This window comes from Cherax quadricarinatus, chromosome 96 (assembly GCF_038502225.1).
Source record: "Cherax quadricarinatus isolate ZL_2023a chromosome 96, ASM3850222v1, whole genome shotgun sequence".
Classification (NCBI taxonomy): domain Eukaryota; kingdom Metazoa; phylum Arthropoda; class Malacostraca; order Decapoda; family Parastacidae; genus Cherax; species Cherax quadricarinatus.
The window spans coordinates 12392465-12411549 of NC_091387.1; the positions used below are offsets into that span (position 1 = coordinate 12392465).

Genomic DNA, 19085 nt, shown 5'->3' on the forward strand with positions numbered 1-19085 from the left:
TTTTTAACACATCGGCTGATTCCCACCAAGGCAGGGTGGCCCGAAGAAGAAAAACTTTCATCATTCACTCCATCACTGTCTTGCCAGAGGTGTGCTTTACACTGCAGTTATAAAACTGCAACATTAACACCCCTCCTTCAGAGTGTAGACACTGTTCTTCCCATCTGCAGGACTCAAGTCTGGCCTGCCTGTTTCCCTGAATCCTTTCATAAATATTACTTTGCTAACACTCCAACAGTATGTCAAGTATTAAAAAGCATTTGTCTCCATTCATTCCTATTAAATATGCTCATGCATACTTGCTGGAAGTCCAAGCCCCTCACACACAAAACCTCCTTTACCCCTCCTTCCAACCTTTCCTAGGCCAACCCCTACCCTGCCTTCCCTCCACTACAGATTTATACACTCTCGAAGTCATTCTGTTTCTTTCCATTCTCTCTATATGTCCAAACCACCTCAATAACCCTTCCTCAGCCCTCTGGACAACAGTTTCGGCAATCATACACCTCCTACTAACTTCCAAACTACGAATTCTCTGCATTATATTCACACCACACATTACCCTCAGACTTGACATCTCCACTGCCTCCAGCCTTCTCCTCGCTGGAACATTCATCACCCATGCTTCACACCCATATAAGAACGTTGGTAAAACTATACTGTCATACATTCCTCTCTTTGCTTCCAAGGGCAAAGCTCTTTGTCTCCATAGACGCCTAATTGCACCGCTCACCCTTTTCCTTTCATCAATTCTATGATTCACCTCATCTTTCATAGACCCATCCACTGACACATCCACTCTCAAATATCTGAATACATTCACATCATTCATGCTCTTTCCCTCCAATCTGATATCCAATCTTTCATCACCTAATCTTTTTCTTATCCTCTTAATCTTACTCTTTCCTATATTGACTTTTAATTTTCTTCTTTTACATACCCTACCAAATTCATCCACCAACCTCTGCAGCTTCTCTTCAGAATCTCCCAAGAGCACAGTGTCATCAGCAAAAAGCAACTGTGACAACTCCCACTTTATGTTTGATTCTTTATCTTTTAACTCTACACCTCTTGCCAAGACCCTAGCATTCACTTCTCTTACAACCTCATCTATAAATATATTGAACAACCATGGTGACAACTCACATCCTTGTTCAAGGCCTACTTTTACTGGGAAATAATCTCCCTCTTTCCTACATACTCAAACTTGAGCCTCACATCCTCATAAAAACTCTTAACTGCTTCCAGTAACCTGCCTCCTATACCATACACCTGCAACATCTTCGACACAGAATGACAGTTTCAAAAAATGGCTTGCGACAATTAAAAGGTTAAATATTGTTCCCCTGGATAATAGGGATATCTTGCTACTCCTACTTACAGTTTGGTCACACTTCACAGACACGCACATGCATATACAGTGGACCCTCGCATACTGTTGGCATCACATAACGTTAAATCCGCATACCAATACATTTTATTGCTAAAATTTTGCCTCGCATACCGCTAAAAAACTCGTTCAATGCTATTGGTCCGAGACGCGTCTAATGTGCGGCCTGAGAGAGCCTCACATGTTCTGCCGGTGGCATTGTTTACAAGCCAGCCTCCGCGGTAACATCCAAGCATACAATCGGAACATTTCGTATTATTACAGCGTTTTTGGTGATTTCATCTGCAAAATAAGTGACCATGGGCCCCAAGAAAGCTTCTAGTGCTAACCCTGTGGTAAAAAGGGTGAGAAATATTATCATACCACAGTCAGCTGCTGCTGCACCATGGTCAGCTGTTGCTGGACCAGTCAGCTGTTGCTGGATCAGTCAGCTGCTGCTGCACCACAGTCAGCTGTTGCTGGACCGGTCAGCTGTTGCTGGACCAGTCAGCTGTTGCTGGATCAGTCAGCTGCTGCTGCACCACAATCAGCTGTTGCTGGACCAGTCAGCTGTTGCTGGATCAGTCAGCAGCTGCTGCACCATGTTCAGCTGTTGCTGGACCAGTCAGCTGTTGCTGGATCAGTCAGCTGCTGCTGCACCATGGTCAGCTGCTGTTGCACCACCATCAGCTGTTTCTAAACATGACTCATCCTGAACCTGTGCGTCCAGCCTGAGCGCCTGCCTTGCCGTCATTGTTTACAAGCCAGGGTAGCCGGTTGCATGCATACATTCGATACATTTTGTATTATACCATTATTTATAGTGCTTGTAACTGCTAAATAAGCCACCATGGGCCCAAAGAAAGCTTCTAGTGCCAACCCTGTGGTAAAAATGGTGATAAATACTATTGTACAACAGTCAGCTGCTGCTGCACCATGGTCAGCTGTTACTGGACCAGTCAGCTGTTGCTGCAACACAGCTGCTGCTGCACCATGGTCAGCTGTTGCTGCACCACAGCTGCTGCTGCACCATGGTCAGCTGTTGCTGCACCACAGCTGCTGCTGCACTATGGTCAGCTGTTGCTGCACTACAGCTGCTGCTGCACCATGGTCAGCTGTTGCTGCACCACAGCTGCTGCTGCACCATGGTCAGCTGTTGCTGCACTACAGCTGCTGCTGCACCATGGTCAGCTGTTGCTGCACCACAGCTGCTGCTGCACCATGGTCAGCTGTTGCTGCACCACAGTCAGCTGTTGTTGTTGCTGCACCACCATCAGCTGTATTACTCGAAGATGTGGAGAGTGTGTTGTTGTGTGGCTTAACGTGAAACAATTATCGAGAAACGATTAACCCCGGAGGGTTAGCCACCCAGGTTAACCCAAGAAAGTCAGTGCATCATCGAGGACTGTAACTTATTTCCATTGGGGTCCTTAATCTTGTCCCCCAGGATGCGACCCACAACAGTTGACTAACACCCAGGTGAACAGGAAAAAATGCCTGGAACTAGTGCTCATATTGGTGAGGTTAGTGGGGAGGATGTGTAAGAGTTAGTGGAGGAGGACAATGAAGAACTAACCACTGATGAGCTGCTAGATCATCTTCAACAGTAAGAGGCCACACCTGAGGAAACTGCTCTGGAGGAGGGGATAGAGAAATTGAAGAAGTTGCTTACTTCAAAGATTAAGGAAATGTGTGCAATGTGGCTTAAAGTGCAAACCTTTTTTGATGAAAATCACCCTCACACAGCTATTGCAAGCCGTGCTGGTGACTATTACACTGGCAGTGTTGTGAAACACTTTAGGAATGTCATAATGGAATGAGAGGTACAGGCCTCTATGGACAGATATGTTGAGCGACAGAGGTCCAGTGACTCAAGCTGGTCCTAGTGGCATTAAAAGAAGAAGGGAAGTAACCCCGGAAAAGGACTTGACACCTCAAGTCCTAATGGAAGGGGATTCCCCTTCTAAATACTAAGACCATCAACACTCTCCCCTCCTCCCATCCCATCAATCATCACCAGATCTTCAATAAAGGTAAGTGTCATGTAACTGTGCATGTCTTCTTCAGTTTGTGTGTATTAAAATAAATATTTCATGTGGTAAATTTTTTTTTTTTCATACTTTTGGGTGTCTTGCAAGGATTAATTTGATTTCCATTATTTCTTATGGGGAACCATAATTCGCATAATGATAATTTCGCATAGCAATGAGCTCTCAGGAATGGATTAACCCTTTGAGGGTCGACAGGCCCTCTCCGAGACTCGTTCTCAGGGTCGGCCAAATTTAAAAAAAATAATAATAATTTTTTCTTATGAAAAGATAGAGAATCTTTTCCCGATCATAATGGCACCAAAATTATGAAATTTGATGGAAAACTTACGGAATTATGCTCTCGCGAAGTTAGCGGTCTCAGCGATGTTTGAGCATCAACAATTTTGCCCACTTTGAGCCCCATTTTCGGCCAATTCCACTGTACTAGTCGACAAAAAACATGAACATTTCGCTAGAACTCCATTTTTTCTATTGAATGAGTGCAAGAAACCACCCATTTACCATTTTCAACTATCCAGTACAGTGGTCAGAATTTACCAATTTTGCCAATTTCACACAAATTTCAAAAGATGCCAATTTCCGAATAGGGTCCAGAACAAACAAGAAATACATTCCTGGCACTAAAATGACATTTCCTCTGTTCATTAGTCACGTCTCAAGGCCCCTCTTACATTCTTTTGCTTTCCACTTTGAATTTTTATTCTCACAAAAAATAGAAGATTTACTGTTATGCAGACTACTGCATTAGTGTAAAAAATGGTATAAATCATATTGGCGCACTTGCAAAAGACTATTAGACTCACTAGTTGACGTGTATTGGAAGCTTGGCATGATTTGTTTACTTTTGAACTTTGGTAAAAATCGACCATTTCTGCTACTTTGATCTCAATTTCAAGGTACTTTTCTTTGTAAAACCAGTCAAAATCATCTCAATTTCTGTGATATGCCTTCCATTCTATAAAATGAAACCAAGAAAACTAGAATACAACAATAAATACCATACGAAAATACAGTGCAAAGTTGCTGTTTTATTCCAAAAAAACTGTCAAAGTTTTTTTTCTCATTATGCACTGTGTGCTGCAGGATTTTTTTATACTATGCACACTGACCACATAGACCCATTCTTTCATATGGAGGCCTACCAGCTTTCTCCCACTAGATTTGAGGGAGCTAGAATTTAGGCGTACTAGTACGTCAAAAACCCTGGGTCGTAAGCCGTACTAGTATGGCTGAAACCCTCAAAGGGTTAATAGCGCTATGCGAGGGTCCACTGTATATATAGGGGTGTATGTTGATGTTGAAGGCTGCTGAAGGCTAGCTGTTGATGTTGAAGGCTGTTGAAGGCTAGCTGTTGATGTTGAAGGCTGTTGAAGGCTGGCTGTTGATGTTGAAGGTTGCCATGATATTTACCGTTTGGTAAACATCTCATATATATTTGTATAAATTTTTATACTGTGGGTGCATGTATCATGTTTGTGTGTTACATAATGTGTTTCTTATATAATTTTGAAAAAAATATCATAGATAGATTAAGGGAAATGTCTATATTAATGTAATATGCGACATTAATGCGCCCAAGAGATTATTATTATTACTATTATTATTATTATTATTATTATTATTATTATTATTATTATTATTATTATTATTATTATTATTATTATTGCATCAAGAGTAGAGAGACTCTTAGTGATTTTAATGTGTACCTACATGCCAGCACAGTGTGTAAGTTTATTTAGGTACAGGTGTACACAAGTTTAATTATCAAGTACAATACATATAAAATATACAATAACTTTAAAACACTTGAATTTTTTTTAAAGTTTCCAGACATAATAAGGAGATGTGCTCAGGGAGAATGTAAATAAACTTGGTGGGCCGCTGTGACCGTATTAGAAAGACAGGTGGGGGGAGCCGTATAGCGAGTTTTGGTCATAATTTGAAATGTCCGTATTAGCGGAACGCCGTAAAGCGAAGCGCCATAAAGCGGGGCCCTGCTGTATATATATAGATATATATATATATATATATATATATATATATATATATATATATATATATATTTATATATATATATATATATATATAATATATGTCGTGCCGAATAGGTAGAACTTGCGATCTTGGCTTAAATAGCAATGCTCATCTTTCCATATAGGACAAGCAAAAATTTGTGTATGCAATAATTTTGCCAAAATCATTCTGAACCTAATGAAAGAAATATATTTCACTGTTTGTTTAGTATTAAATTACTGTAAACAAATTAAAATATATTTAGTTGGGTTAGGCTAAAATAAATTGTTCTTGTTATAATAAGGTTAGGTAAGTTTTCTAAGATTCTTTTGCTGAAAAACTAAAAATTTTTACATTAACAATAATGAAAAAAATATATCTTTAAACGTATAAGAGAAAATTTTAGAAAGGACTTAATTTTAAATGAGTTCTTGCTAATTGACCAGTTTTACATATTCAGCACGACATATATATATATATATATATATATATATATATATATATATATATATATAATTCTTCTTTCTTTCAACACACCGGCCGTATCCCACCGAGGCGGGGTGGCCCAAAAGGAAAAACGAAAGTTTCTCCTTTTACATTTAGTAATATATACAGGAGAAGAGGTTACTAGCCCCTTGCTCCCGGCATTTTAGTCGCCTTTTACAACACGCATGGCTTACGGAGGAAGAATTCTGTTCCACTTCCCCATGGAGATAAGAGGAAATAAACAAGAATAAGAACTAGAAAGAAAATAGAAGAAAACCCAGAGGGGTGTGTATATATGTGCTTGTACATGTATGTGTAGTGTGACCTAAGTGTAAGTAGAAGTAGCAAGACGTACCTGAAATCTTGCATGTTCATGAGACAGAAAAAAGGACACCAGCAATCCTACCATCATGTAAAACAATTACAGGCTTTCGTTTTACACTCACTTGGCAGGACGGTAGTACCTCCCTGGGCGGTTGCTGTCTACCAACCTACTACTTATATATATAATTATTATTATTATTTTTTTTTATTATCACACTGGCCGATTCCCACCAAGACAGGTGTCAGTGGAACACCTTCCATCTGAACAAAAGAAACTAATGGAAAAATAAATAAAGAAACGACTAGGAAAAATAAGAATAATGATTTTTGAGGATTTTACTTAAAATTTAAATATAATAAAAAAAATGGCCTTCGGTTCTTGTAGTTGGGCAGGAGTAGGTAAGGCCCTGGATAGATCTTCTGATATTATTGATGTAGGTTATCCTGGGCGGATGGTGATAGTCCGATGTTTTGGAATCTCCTACCACTTGGATGGAGCACCACAAGTAGAACAGGTAAGGGCCAATAGTAGTCCAATAATGTTAATAAGTCACATTAACAAATGTCTTGCTCCTTTATCTGGCGTCTATCCTGGATGACCACGCCAGGAACAGAGCTGGTAATAAGAAAAAATAAACTGGTTACCAATGGTCATGATAATATAACATTTAAGAATGGAAAAGAATGATAAATGCCAAAATCATTACTGGTAACCAGCAAGCAAAAGAAAGGAACAAACAGTAATACTCCTGGTAGATCACCCTACCTGATTAGGAGAAGAGTGGAGGTGAAGTGACTCTCCAAACTTCAACCCACACCAGGTAAGGTCAATATTACCAGGAGTAGAAATTTGAACAAATCAGACACCAAGAACTAGTTTCGCCCCAGCCCGCCAGGGGGGGGGGATGCGCGACGTAACTCGCTAATGGTTCCTGGTTGCCTGAACAACCTTAACCCCACTTATGCCTACTTTTCCCTCACAATACCCCATTCCAAAACTTATGGATGGAGTCAATAAGTCAACGAACAGAGGGAATAGAACTAAATACAACCTCGGCTCAGCCAATCTGAAAAGTGGTTTTCAGAGCCCGAAATATAAACGACTTTAAACTTATAGGGCTGAATAGCCAGAGCCCATCTCAAGAGTCTGCTATTTGACCCTTTAAAGTTTTCCAAGTACATCAGTGGCTTGTGATCTGTTTCAAGCACAAAGGGTTTACCGTATAGGTAGTATTTGAATCTACTTATACCCCATACTAAAGCATAACATTCTTTCTCCACAGTGGAATATCTTTCTTCTCTGGGCAGAAGCTTCTTACTGGCGAAAGATATTGGAAAAGGTGTCTCCTCATAATATTGAAGCAGTACAGCCCCGAGTCCAGAATGGGAGGCATCTGTTCGGAGACAAAATATTTTATTAATATCTGGTAATTTTAGGACAGGGGGTTGGAAAATATCCTTTTAATTTCTTCAAAGCTTTGGATGGCTTCCTCAGAACAACTAAGAGGTTCCTTGACACCCTTCTTCAAATAGTCTGTAAGAACTGAAGTTAAACTACTTAAATTTGGTACAAAACTTCTATAGAAGTTTACAAATCCAAGGAAACTTCTTAATAACCTTTTGGTAGCAGGGAATGTACTTTCTAAAACAGCTTTGGTCTTATTAGGAAGTGGTGAGAAGTTGTTGTCAGAGATAATGAACCCGAGGTATTGTACCTTATGATAGCCAAGAAAGCACTTTTGTGGTTTAACTGTAAGGCCATGAGTTCTTAGTCTTTTCAAAACAAACAATAATGTATTTAGATGGTTTTCCCAGACATGTGTCATGATATAAATGTTATCAAAGTACACTGAAACATTCTTTAGATCAGAAAGAACTATTCTCATAAGCCTAATATACGTGGCACACGTGGTAACCAAGCCGAAAGGCATTGTGCGGTATTGCATTAGACCTCTATGAGTAGGGAAAGCGGTGTATGGTTTCGAGTCTGGGTGTAATGGCACTTGATGGTATGCTTGTGAGATGTCTAATTCCGAGAAGAATTTGCAGTCATGGAATTTATGCAAGTCATGATCAATTACTGGCATGGGTTCTGCATCCCATTTAGTTATAGTATTTAAATAACGAAAATCTTGTGCCAGTCGGTAAGAATTATCGGGTTTCTTAACCATAACAATTGGTGAACAGAAAGCTGATTTCGAAGGTTCTATGATGTTCAAGTTAAATAGTTAGTCAACCTCATTATCAAAAGTTTTCCGTAAGTGAACGGGAACAGGGTAGATTTTCCGCCTTACTGGTTCATGATCCGACAATTCAATCTTGTGTACAATAGTGGTGGTAAGTCCTGGTACCTCTGTGAATACGTCAGAAAATGTATTTACTAAGGCACTTACGTGCGACTTTTGTTTATTTGACAAGTCGTTGTTAATGTTGACATTTGACTTCTTTGGTGAGGGATCATGCGTTAAGATATCCAGTAGTTCCTTCGATTCTGTAAAAGATTCGTCATCTATAATACAAACTCTACACTCGTACGAATCACCACTTGTAACCACGCTGTAAAAAGTAGTATCTTCGTCAAAGGAATTTACACAAAGATTAACATCTCTTCGATGGTACTGTTTCAAAATATTGACGTGATACATTTTCTCTTTACCCTTGACATCCAAGATATAATCTACCTTATTTCAGACCTTCACTACTTTATACGGTTCACGCCAGGTAATTAGCAATTTGTTGGATTGCAAAGTCTGTATATATTACATCTGCATTCTTTTTGTCTTCTGGTGCATCTAGGACCTTGTTGTAGTGATACAATAGTTGAGACAGACAGGAGCGACCTGTTCTAAACCCATGTTGCCCTGGGTTGTGTAACTGATGGGTTTCTAGATGGGTGGTGATCTTGCTTCTTAGGACCCTTTCAAAGATTTTTATGATATGGGATGTTAGTGCTATCGGTCTGTAGTTCTTTGCTGTTGCTTTACTGCCCCCTTTGTGGAGTGGGGCTATGTCTGTTGTTTTTAGTAACTGTGGGACGACCCCCATGTCCATGCTCCCTCTCCATAGGATGGTAAAGGCTTGTGATAGGGGTTTCTTGTAGTTCTTGATGAACACGGAGTTCCATGAGTCTGGCCCTGGAGCAGAGTGCATGGGCATGTCATTTATCGCCTGTTCGAAGTCATTTGGCGTCAGGATAACATCTGATAGGCTTGTGTTAACCAAATTCTGTGGCTCTCTCATAAAAAATTAATTTTGATCTTTGACTCTCAGTCTGGTTAGCGGCTTGCTAAAAACTGAATCATATTGGGACTTGAGTAGCTCACTCATTTCCTTGCTGTCATCTGTGTAGGACCCATCTTGTTTAAGTAGGGGCCCAATACTGGACGTTGTTCTCGACTTTGATTTGGCATAGGAGAAGAAATACTTTGGGTTTCTTTCGATTTCATTTATGGCTTTTAGTTCTTCCCGCGATTCCTGACTCCTATAAGATTCCTTTAGCTTAAATTCGATGTTTGCTATTTCTCTGACCAGTGTCTCCCTACGCATTTCAGATATATTGACTTCTTTTAGCTGCTCTGTTATTCTTTTCCATCGCCTGTAAAGGGAGCTCCTGTCTCTTTCTATTTTATATCTACTCCTCCTTTCTGTTCTAGGCATAAGTTGGGGTCTGTGTTGCTTAATATATCTTCCCAGCTTATATCAGTTAGGACTTGGTTTACTTGGTCCCACTTTGTTTTTGTTATTGAAGTTGAATTTGGTGAATGCTCCCTCATAATTAATCTCATTATTTCGGTCTGGGGCTCCGCGCATACATGTCTGAACCTCAATTATGTTTAGATCTGAGTATATTGTTTTTGATATGGTGACATTTCTTATCAGATCATCATTGTTAGTGAAGATGAGGTCTAGTGTATTCTCCAGTCTAGTAGGCTCTATTATTTGCTGGTTTAAATTGTAGAGCTAAGGAAGGGGTAGCAGTAATGTTGAAGGATCAGTTATGGAAGGAGAAAAGAGAATATGAATGTGTAAATTCAAGAATTATGTGGATTAAAGTAAAGGTTGGATGCGAAAAGTGGGTCATAATAAGCGTGTATGCACCTGGAGAAGAGAGGAATGTAGAGGAGAGAGAGAGATTTTGGGAGATGTTAAGTGAATGTATAGGAACCTTTGAACCAAGTGAGAGAGTAATTGTGGTAGGGGACCTGAATGCTAAAGTAGGAGAAACTTTTAGAGAGGGTGTGGTAGGTAAGTTTGGGGTGCCAGGTGTAAATGATAATGGGAGCCCTTTGATTGAACTTTGTATAGAAAGGGGTTTAGTTATAGGTAATACATATTTTAAGAAAAAGAGGATAAATAAGTATACAAGATATGATGTAGGGCGAAATGACAGTAGTTTGTTGGATTATGTATTGGTAGATAAAAGACTGTTGAGTAGACTTCAGGATGTACATGTTTATAGAGGGGCCACAGATATATCAGATCACTTTTTAGTTGTAGCTACACTGAGAGTAAAAGGTAGATGGGATACAAGGAGAATAGAAGCATCAGGGAAGAGAGAGGTGAAGGTTTATAAACTAAAAGAGGAGGCAGTTAGGGTAAGATATAAACAGCTATTGGAGGATAGATGGGCTAATGAGAGCATAGGCAATGGGGTCGAAGAGGTATGGGGTAGGTTTAAAAATGTAGTGTTAGAGTGTTCAGCAGAAGTTTGTGGTTACAGGAAAGTGGGTGCGGGAGGGAAGAGGAGCGATTGGTGGAATGATGATGTAAAGAGAGTAGTAAGGGAGAAAAAGTTAGCATATGAGAAGTTTTTACAAAGTAGAAGTGATGCAAGGAGGGAAGAGTATATGGAGAAAAAGAGAGAGGTTAAGAGAGTGGTGAAGCAATGTAAAAAGAGAGCAAATGAGAGAGTGGGTGAGATGTTATCAACAAATTTTGTTGAAAATAAGAAAAAGTTTTGGAGTGAGATTAACAAGTTAAGGAAGCCTAGAGAACAAATGGATTTGTCAGTTAAAAATAGGAGAGGAGAGTTATTAAATGGAGAGTTAGAGGTATTGGGAAGATGGAGGGAATATTTTGAGGAATTGTTAAATGTTGATGAAGATAGGGAAGCTGTGATTTCGTGTATAGGGCAAGGAGGAATAACATCTTGTAGGAGTGAGGAAGAGCCAGTTGTGAGTGTGGGGGAAGTTCGTGAGGCAGTAGGTAAAATGAAAGGGGGTAAGGCAGCTGGGATTGATGGGATAAAGATAGAAATGTTAAAAGCAGGTGGGGATATAGTTTTGGAGTGGTTGGTGCTATTATTTAATAAATGTATGGAAGAGGGTAAGGTACCTAGGGATTGGCAGAGAGCATGCATAGTTCCTTTGTATAAAGGCAAAGGGGACAAAAGAGAGTGCAAAAATTATAGGGGGATAAGTCTGTTGAGTATACCTGGTAAAGTGTATGGTAGAGTTATTATTGAAAGAATTAAGAGTAAGACGGAGAATAGGATAGCAGATGAACAAGGAGGCTTTAGGAAAGGTAGGGGGTGTGTGGACCAGGTGTTTACAGTGAAACATATAAGTGAACAGTATTTAGATAAGGCTAAAGAGGTTTTTGTGGCATTTATGGATTTGGAAAAGGCGTATGACAGGGTGGATAGGGGGGCAATGTGGCAGATGTTGCAGGTGTATGGTGTAGGAGGTAGGTTACTGAAAGCAGTGAAGAGTTTTTACGAGGATAGTGAGGCTCAAGTTAGAGTATGTAGGAAAGAGGGAGATTATTTCCCAGTAAAAGTAGGCCTTAGACAAGGATGTGTGATGTCACCGTGGTTGTTTAATATATTTATAGATGGGGTTGTAAGAGAAGTAAATGCGAGGGTCTTGGCAAGAGGCGTGGAGTTAAAAGATAAAGAATCACACATAAAGTGGGAGTTGTCACAGTTGCTCTTTGCTGATGACACTGTGCTCTTGGGAGATTCTGAAGAGAAGTTGCAGAGGTTGGTGGATGAATTTGGTAGGGTATGTTAAAGAAGAAAATTAAAAGTGAATACAGGAAAGAGTAAGGTTATGAGGATAACAAAAAGATTAGGTGATGAAAGATTGGATATCAGATTGGAGGGAGAGAGTATGGAGGAGGTGAATGTATTCAGATATTTGGGAGTGGACGTGTCAGCGGATGGGTCTATGAAAGATGAGGTGAATCATAGAATTGATGAGGGGAAAAGGGTGAGCGGTGCACTTAGGAGTCTGTGGAGACAAAGAACTTTGTCCTTGGAGGCAAAGAGGGGAATGTATGAGAGTATAGTTTTACCAACGCTCTTATATGGGTGTGAAGCATGGGTGATGAATGTTGCAGCGAGGAGAAGGCTGGAGGCAGTGGAGATGTCATGTCTGAGGGCAATGTGTGGTGTGAATATAATGCAGAGAATTCGTAGTTTGGAAGTTAGGAGGAGGTGCGGGATTGCCAAAACTGTTGTCCAGAGGGCTGAGGAAGGGTTGTTGAGGTGGTTCGGACATGTAGAGAGAATGGAGCGAAACAGAATGACTTCAAGAGTGTATCAGTCTGTAGTGGAAGGAAGGCGGGGTAGGGGTCGGCCTAGGAAAGGTTGGAGGGAGGGGGTAAAGGAGGTTTTGTGTGCGAGGGGCTTGGACTTCCAGCGGGCATGCGTGAGCGTGTTTGATAGGAGTGAATGGAGACAAATGGTTTTTAATACTTGACGTGCTGTTGGAGTGTGAGCAAAGTAACATTTATGAAGGGATTCAGGGAAACCGGCAGGCCGGACTTGAGTCCTGGAGATGGGAAGTACAGTGCCTGCACTCTGAAGGAGGGGTGTTAATGTTGCAGTTTAAAAACTGTAGTGTAAAGCACCCTTCTGGCAAGACAGTGATGGAGTGAATGATGGTGAAAGTTTTTCTTTTTCGGGCCACCCTGCCTTGGTGGGAATCGGCCAGTGTGTTAATAAATTCATCTCTGTCACTCTCTTGTTAGTTTTGTGTAACTGTTCACAGAGCATAGCCTAGACTTAGTGATTTTCGATGTTTTACTGAGGTTGTGTGTCACACTGAAACTCTGAGAAACTCAGGTCCTGAGCTGTAGCTTCTGACCTAATTTGTACTGGTATTTGTGCACTGTCACAGTCGGGGATTTTCTTATGCTGAACTCAGATTCAGTAGTATGGGAGTTTTGTGACTTTTGTGGAGGATCTGCAGATGGTCCCTACTTATGGTCGTTATGTTATCTCCTTGTTCCTGATTCTGCGTTGCTGCTGCTTGTTACATTGTTGTTCGGCGAATCAGTCTTCTTACTGTTCAATCAAGCTGTTCTATTTGCCAGGTTGGTCAAGAAGTTAGTTTATGTGAGTACTTTTAGTCAGTCAGTGGTTAGGTCGAGTCGAGTCTTGAGACATAGCAAACTACTTAGAGCACTTACACACTTACTCTCTTGTATATATTAGTATTATGTTCTTGAATGCTGACAATGTACCAGACGGTACTTAAAAGTCATAAATATATATGTGCTTTCAGCACAATAATACTGTATATGAGAGAAGTGTAGGAACTTATATTCTATATTATATTAAATTGATTTACTTTGATATTGTCCACCTAGACAACTTTATCTTTATTAATAAACTTCTTAAATATTAATTTCTTTAGTTAGCAGCCTATCAGTTGTAATCCAGAAGCACTATTGAATCTTACTATTAAATTCTAATGGATAATTGGACCAGGATACTGATTACTTGTTACAAAAACCCAGTAACAGGCTGAATGCTAGAAGGGCAGACCTTTCTAGTATTCACTGGAGATCTCTATGCATATTAGATATCATATTTTTTTGAAAGAGGCACTGAGTAGTGACTTAGTTTGATTAGCAATGTAATACCTGGAGTTTACCTGGAGAGGGTTTCAGGGGTCAATGCCCCTGCAGCTTGGTCTAAGACCAGGCCTCATGTTGGATCAGGGTCTGATCAATCTGGTTGTTACTGCTGTGTGCACGCAAACTGACGTAAAAATCATAGCCCGGTTAGTCAGGTACTGACTTACGTGCCTGTCCAATGCATTCTTGAAGACAGCCAAGGGTCTGTTAGCCGTCCCCCTTATGTATGCTGGGAGGCTGGTGAACAGTCTTGGATCCTAGACACTTATCATGTTGTCTCTCAATGCACTCGTGACGCCCCTGCTTTTCATCAGGGGAATGTTGCATCTCTCTCTGAGTCTTTTGCTTTCATATGGAATGATTTTCGTGTGTAGGTTTGGTACCACTCTCACTAGGACCTTCCAAGTGTATATTATCATGTGTCTCTCTTGCCTGCATTCCAAGGAATACAGGTCAAGGACCTTCAACCATTCCCAGTAATTTAGGTACTTTATCTTACTTATGTGTGCCCTGAAAGTTCTTTGTACACATTTCAGGTCTGCAATGTCTCCAGCCTTGAAATGGGTTGTTAATGTACAGCAGTATTTTAGCCTAGAGAGAACAAGCGATTTGAAGAGTATCATGGGCTTGGTGTCCCAAGTTTTGAAGGTTCTCATTATCTGTCCTATCATTTTCCTAGCGGATGAGGTAGATACATTGTTGTGGTCATTGAAGGCGAGATCCTCTGATGTTATCACTCCCAGGTCCTTCACACTTCTTGTTTGCTCTACAGCTGTTAGGCTCAAGTAAGTCACTTACTAAGAGGTTGATATCAGGATCAAAGTTTATAAACATATGAATGAAGTAGGATTAAGGAGGTATAACCAACAGAAAACAAACTATTAATAATTGTTGAAATATTTACTATGACTAGCATTAACCCTTTGACTGTCGCAGGTCCCTTTCTGAAACTGTCTTTCTTTGTCGCAAAATATTCGAAAAAAAAAATTATTTTTTCTTATGAAAATGTTAAGATTATTTTTCTGAGTGTTTTAGTCCCCCCCCAAAAATTTTTGCCATCAGTACTTACCGAGATATAAAGGCATGAAGTTTGCAGAAAATGAGCCGTGTACAGCAACAGCGGCGACTGCCGCTCACCCGGTAAACTTTAGTTTACTTGTATTTGAAGGTTTGTTGTTTTGTTCACTATTTTATTTTTTCACATAACTTATGTGGCCTGTGAGACCAAAGTAAGGTGCAATGTACATATATACACTCATTGTATAAAATACAATAAGCAAAGTAAGGTGCAATGTACATATATACACTCATTGTATAAAATACAATAAGCAAAGTAAGGTGCAATGTACATATATACACTCGTTGTATACAACACAATAAGCACACAAACATAATTATCAATATATTGTTTACAAAACTTGTTTACAAAAACAATACAAAAAATTGTTTATTACTATTGTTCTATAATATATATACCAATATACAGTCACTGAACATATTCCTAGAAGTTCTGCAGCTTGTGGAACTCTGTGAAACATTGTGTCATACACAGTGGTGTTTTACACTCTCACACATAAAACACAGATCACAACATAATCGAGGTTCAGACATGTATGCGCGGAGCCCCAGACCGACAAAATGAGATTAGTTACGAGGGAGCCTTCACTAAATTCAACTTCAATAACAAGAACATAAAGTGGGACCAAGTAAGCCAAGTCCTAACAGATATAAGCTGGGAAGATACACTAAGCAACACAGACCCCAACTTATGCCTAGAACAGATTAACTCTGTGGCACTCGATGTATGCTCAAGGCTTATTCCTTTAAGAAAAAGGAGGAGTAGATGTAAAATAGAAAGAGATAGGTGCACCCTTTACAGGCGACGAAAAAGAATAACAGAGCGGCTAAAAGAGGCCAATATATCTGAAATGCCTAGGGAGTCACTGGTCAGAGAAGTAACAAACATTGAACTTAAGCTAAAGGAATCTTATAGGAGTCAGGAATCGCGGGAAGAACTAAAAGCCATAAATGAAATCGAAAGAAACCCAAAGTATTTCTTTTCCTATGCCAAATCAAAGTCGAGAACAACGTCCAGTATTGGGCCCCTACTTAAACAAGATGGGTCCTACACAGATGACAGCAAGGAAATGAGTGAGCTACTCAAGTCCCAATGTGACTCAGTTTTTAGCAAGCCGCTAACAAGACTGAGAGTCGAAGATCAAAATTAATTTTTTATGAGAGAGCCACAAAATTTGGTTAAAACAAGCCTATCTGATGTTGTAATACAGTGGACCCCCGGTTAACGATTTTAATCCGTGCAAGAGGGGTAATTGTTATGCGAAATAATCGTTATGCGAATGAATTTTCCCCATAAGAAATAATGGAAATAAAATTAATCCGTGCAAGACACCCAAAAGTATGAAAAAAAATTTTTTTTTACCACATGAAATGTTAATTTTAATACACACAAACTGAAAAAGGCATGCACAATTACATGACACTTACTTTTATTGAAGATCTGGTGATGATTGATGGGATGGGAGGAGGGGAGAGCATTATCTTCTTACTGTTTAGAAGGGGAATCCCCTTCCATTAGGACTTGAGGTAGTAAGTCCTTTTCTGGGGTTACTTCCCTTCTTCTTTTAATGCCACTAGGGCCAGCTTCAGAGTCACTGGACTTCTTTCGCACAAGATATCTGTCCATAGTGGCCTGTACCTCTCGTTCCTTTATGACTTGCCTAAAGTGTTTCACAACATTGTCAGTGTAATAATCACCAGCACGGCTTGCAATAGCTGTGTGAGGGTGATTTTCATCCATGAAGGTTTGCACTTCAAGCCACTTTGCACAGATTTCCTTTATCTTTGTAGTAGGCAACTTCTTCAATTTCTCTCTCCCCTCCTCTGAACCAGTTTCCCCAGGTCTGGCCTCTTGCTCTTGAAGTTGATCTATCAGCTCATCAGTGGTTAGTTCTTCATTGTCCTCCTCCACCAACTCTTCCACATCCTCCCCACTAACCTCCAACCCCAAGGACTTTCCCAATGCCACAATGGATTCCTCAACTGGCACAGGATTCTCAGGGTTAGCCTCAAACCCTTCAAAATCCCTTTTGTCTACACATTCTGGCCACAGTTTCTTCCAAGCAGAGTTCAAGGTCCTCTTAGTCACTTCCTCCCAAGCCTTACCTATAAGGTTTACACAATTGAGGATATTAAAGTGATCTCTCCAAAACTCTCTTAGAGTCAGTTGAGTTTCTGAGGTCATTACAAAGCACCTTTCAAACAGAGCTTTTGTGTACAGTTTCTTGAAGTTGGAAATAACCTGCTGGTCCATGGGCTGCAGGAGAGGAGTGGTATTAGGAGGCAAAAACTTCACCTTAATGAAGCTCATGTCCCCATAAAGTCGCTCTGCCACGTCTGTAGGATGACCAGGGGCATTGTCTAACACCAGGAGGCACTTAAGTTCTAATTTCTTTTCAGTTAGGTAATTTTTCACATTGGGGGCAAATGCATGGTGTAACCAGTTATAGAAAAATTCCCTAGTGACCCATGCCTTACTGTTTGCCCTCCACAGCACACACAAATTATCCTTGAGGACATTCTTTTGCCTGAACGCTCTGGGAGTTTCAGAGTGATACACTAATAAAGGCTTCACTTTGCAATCACCAGTAGCATTGGCACACATGAGAAGAGTAAGCCTGTCTTTCATAGGCTTATGTCCTGGGAGTGCCTTTTCCTCCTGAGTAATGTAGGTCCTGCTTGGCATTTTCTTCCAGAACAGGCCTGTTTCATCACAATTAAACACTTGTTCAGGTTTCAGTCCTTCAGTTTCTATGTACTCCTTGAATTCCTGCACATATTTTTCAGCCGCTTTGTGGTCCGAACTGGCAGCCTCACCATGCCTTATCACACTATGGATGCCACTACGCTTCTTAAATCTCTCAAACCAACCTTTGCTGGCCTTAAATTCACTCACATCATCACTAGTTGCAGGCATTTTTTTAATTAAATCCTCATGCAACTTCCTAGCCTTTTCACATATGATCGCTTGAGAGACGCTATCTCCTGCTAGCTGTTTTTCATTTATCCACACCAATAAGAGTCTCTCAACATCTTCCATCACTTGCGATCTTTGTTTCGAAAACACAGTTAAACCTTTGGCAAGAACAGCTTCCTTGATTGTCTTTCTGGTGCCCACAATAGTAGCGATGGTTGATTGGGGTTTCTTGTACAGCTTGACTAGGTCGGCTATACGCACTCCACTTTCATACTTATCAATGATCTCTTTCTTCATTTCTATAGTAATTCTTACCCTTATTGGTGTAGGGTTGGCACTAGAAGCTTTCTTGGGGCCCATGGTCACTTATTTTCCAGAAACAGCACCGAAAACACTGTAATAATACGAAATATTCCGAGTGTATGCTTGGATGTTACCGCGGAGGCTGGCTGGTAAACAATGGCACGGGCGGCACATGTGAGGCTGGCTGAGGGCGCACATTGGACGCGTCTCGGACGAAAATCGGTGAGCGGGTTTTTAATCGGTATGCGCGGCAAAAATTTTGCGATTAAAGTAAGCGGTATGCGAAATAATCGCTATGTGATGCCATCGTTATGCGGGGGTCCACTGTACGACATAGACAAGGATGTCAGCCACAGCACCGTGTCTTCCTTTGCAGATGACACCCGAATCTGCATGACAGTGTCTTCCATTGCAGACACTGCAAAGCTCCAGGCAGACATCAACCAAATCTTTCAGTGGGCTGCAGAAAACAATATGAAGTTCAACGATGAGAAATTTCAATTACTCAGATATGGTAAACATGAGGAAATTAAATCTTCATCAGAGTACAAAACAAATTCTGGCCACAAAATAGAGCGAAACACCAACGTCAAAGACCTGGGAGTGATCATGTCGGAGGATCTCACCTTCAAGGACCATAACATTGTATCAATCGCATCTGCTAGAAAAATGACAGGATGGA

At 40.4% G+C, this 19085-nt stretch overlaps 1 protein-coding gene and 1 long non-coding RNA gene across 2 annotated transcripts in view; one reads left to right on the forward strand and one right to left on the reverse strand.

The window, feature by feature from the left end:
- LOC138855482 (zinc finger protein 84-like) overlaps window positions 1-19085 on the forward strand; it is a 140966-nt gene that overhangs the window by 34669 nt on the left and 87212 nt on the right. The gene's annotated exons all lie outside the window — the stretch shown is intronic.
- LOC138855485 (uncharacterized) overlaps window positions 6565-19085 on the reverse strand; it is a 562399-nt gene continuing 549878 nt past the window's right edge. The window contains exon 2 of the long non-coding RNA XR_011394736.1: window positions 6565-6859. This is a non-coding gene — a long non-coding RNA (uncharacterized lncRNA). The remainder of the gene's footprint in view (window positions 6860-19085) is intronic.